This window comes from Podarcis tiliguerta, assembly GCF_965153285.1.
Source record: "Podarcis tiliguerta genome assembly, chromosome: 17".
In the NCBI taxonomy this organism is placed as follows: domain Eukaryota; kingdom Metazoa; phylum Chordata; class Lepidosauria; order Squamata; family Lacertidae; genus Podarcis; species Podarcis tiliguerta.
In genome coordinates, this window is record NC_139550.1 from 16483917 (window position 1) to 16487023 (window position 3107).

At 46.3% G+C, this 3107-nt stretch overlaps 1 long non-coding RNA gene across 1 annotated transcript; it reads right to left on the reverse strand.

The window, feature by feature from the left end:
• Nucleotides 1-1081: 1081 nt before the first annotated feature.
• LOC310668223 lies at nucleotides 1082-2661 on the reverse strand. The gene is made up of 2 exons (XR_014506662.1): nucleotides 2565-2661; nucleotides 1082-1274 (listed from the first exon to the last, which is right to left on the reverse strand). It is a non-coding gene; the product is annotated as an uncharacterized lncRNA (long non-coding RNA).
• Between the last annotated feature and the right edge of the window lie 446 nt (nucleotides 2662-3107).

Here is a 3107-nt window from a genome sequence, read left to right on the forward strand (position 1 = left end):
TTGAGTAGGCCTTGCATGTACAAACGTGAATTTTTGGCCCCCTTTTTTGATAGAAGGCTCTGATTCAGCAGAGAATTTCCATGAATGGAAATGGTGTTATTTTCACATTCTTCCCTTCTCCTGCAGACTCCACGCCAATCCGCATGGTGTTCCAAAGGGTCCTTCAGAACTCTGGATTAAGTTTTAGTTTAACACAAGGGCTGCAGGCAGAAAGGGAAGGTGAAGTTCTCAGTGTGTGATTCTTACAGGTGTGCTCTGGAGCACATAGCTCACGTAGGATAGTGGCCTCCCTGCAAGGCTGACACAAGATGATTTCCATGTACCTCATCCACAAAACCATTTTCCTGTTAAATTCAGACCCATGTTTAGAAGTCTCTGGGGGAGTGCCATTGCGGGTCGGCGTTTCCCCATGTGCTGGAATCCAATGGGGAAGGCTCAGGGACTGTTTCCCAGGCAGCAAAGGAAGCCTCCGAGCTGAGCTTCCTGCCTGGGTAATTGATCCTGCCAACTCACCTAACCAGCAAATCATGAGTGGGCATAGGGCACCAGCTCCAGTATATAACATAGGCCCTTGGCTCGCACTGCAGCCATTTTTCATTTCCACCCTCCATCCCTATAAATATCTTGCTGCCACATGTTGCAGCCCAATTTTGCTATGGTATGGTCAGTCACTGTATCTGGGGCCAAATTGGAATTTTCCCAGTTGGCAAATTGCTTCCAGCCCTCTGGGCTTTACCACCCTCATGGTGTCACAACTTTGGCTGTTTGGGCATTGGACAGGTGTAGTCTTGATTGGAAGGAAGGTTGTAGCCTCTGCCTGGCCCCTCTGAAATGGGTATCCCATTAAATGGATCCAGGAGATATGCTGCTATCTGGACACTCAGGTGGGGGCAAGGGGCCAGAGCACTTCCCAGGTGCAATCCAGTGGGGCTGTTACCCCTTGATGTAGAGGTCAGGGACTCCCTCATTTCTGGTTGACCCCCAAACACAATTATTCCAGCAGGCAGGCCAGAAGCGATGGGGTCTACCCAATGCCTATGCCAAACCTCTTATATCTGTAGTCAATAAAGTTGTGGCCTGATTTCACCCAAATATTTGTTATCATGCCTCTTATTCTTGGTATTGGGAAGGAACGAAGGGTAGGGGAGACCTCTTGCCACACAATACATAGAACTACTACTGTCTAGTAGTGCCCTAAATTACACACTTAATATCATGTTCCAGGCTGATAGCATTTGCTTTTCAGCTCAGTGTCCTGTTGCTGTTCTTTCCACCTACAAATAAAACCCAGACAAATAAATTGTGCCAGAGGGGAAAATGCAATTAACTCTTTTTAAACAAGAAGAACACAAAAGTCCTAAAAACGAATAGGGATGAATTGCCTTGACATTTCCAGACAGAAATATATAACTCAAAACATAATGACACTGAATCAAAGTATTGCTTAGCAATAAGAATATTAAATTAACCTATGGCTACAACTGCATAAGAGGTATTTTGGGGACATCTTGAGAGCCAATTACCATAGCAACTATGAAGTTCCCAGGTAAATTAGCGCCTCACAGAGTAGTGAAGACCCTTGGGCCTATTTCAAAAGCCACCATAGTGAAATTCTTAAATCCTGTTTTCCCTGTGTTTACATGAACTCTGATATATTTCTATCAGGTATGGGACCTCTGTCTTATGAGCCGTTAACTTGTGGAGTTCCATTCAAAGCCCATTCAAAGATTACAACTGAATCATTACACTGGAGATTAACCACTCTTTTTAAAAATTATTCCCAACAGAAGGTGCTTGAGTCATGTGACTGGATTTTTGTTTAAGATCGGTTACAGTATGAGGATAATCCCTGGCTATGATTTGAAGGCACCCGAGGCCACAGATCTACTGAAGGTACAGCAGGTCTGGGCCTGATCCGTGTCCACCCAAACATAGCCTTGGGTTCTTTGGTGGAACAAAGGTTAGAAATATGCAATAGAAAACAAACAATGTAATAAAACCATATGTTGCCATTGCCCCATACTATATGTGTTTGTCCTGGGCAATGGGGAAGCATTGGGGCTGTGGTGGACAGGGACTGGCCAGATGAAAACTAAAGGGAGTAGTTGGCCCCATACGATCCTGGGGGGGGGGGGGAGATCCAATAGGTTGGGGCAGAGCATACCAGGGTCTAGGGAGCCCAGGGAGCTGCTTGGGGAAGTGGATCTCAGGAAAGGTCCTAGTGGGGTGCCTGCCTCTTGCCCTGCCCCACAAGTCACCACGGTGTAGGGCACCTGCACATGCTCTGCCTATTATGCCAACTCCACCTACAGCATTACCAGAGCATGCCACCAGCAGGAGGCTGTCACTCTGTTCCCGAGTGTTTGCAATGCCATCTTCATCACCCCAGTGTGAACAGATAATTCAGGCTCAGCCTTCATAGAGCATTTTCGCTTTCCCAGTGCCCTTTGCCATGCTAAGTTGCGCCATTCTCATTCCCATATGATAGGATTGCAGGACATGTCTTGCTTGCTGGTTGGATCGACGTTTTAGTTTGCTTGTTATGGGCCAGAAGTCAGCTTCACCTGCTGAACAGCAGCCTGAAGGGGGAGAAGGTGAGTGATTCCACCTGCAGCTGATCAACCTCCACAGAGGAAAAGGCACTGATGAGAGCCAGCTGGCTCTGGCACTCTTAAACTAAGGTTCTGTTATGTACTAAGCTTGGATCCGAGAACAATAGGCAAGTAGAATCCTAGAATGAAACAACTGATTGACCTGCAGGAAAAGACCAATAAGGCTCCAGGAGGGAAGCAGAATCAGCCAATCAGACGGGACTCATTGTGTAAATAATGCATATAAAAGCCTGAGGTTTGGGGGGCAATTCAATCACTGTTTTACAATCTGCAATAAAGAGCATGAAATCACTACAGGACTCCAAGAATATTTCAGGTTCCCAGATTTTTTTTCAATGAATCCGGGGACACTTTTCAACTTCAATGGATTTTGTATAGGGACTGATTTGTAAATCCGGGGACTGTCCCTAGGAAACAGGGATGTCTGGTAACCTTATCTTAAACAGAACTCTCAGCAGCAGTCAGATGCTGGAAACAATGCCGGTAGTTCCCGCC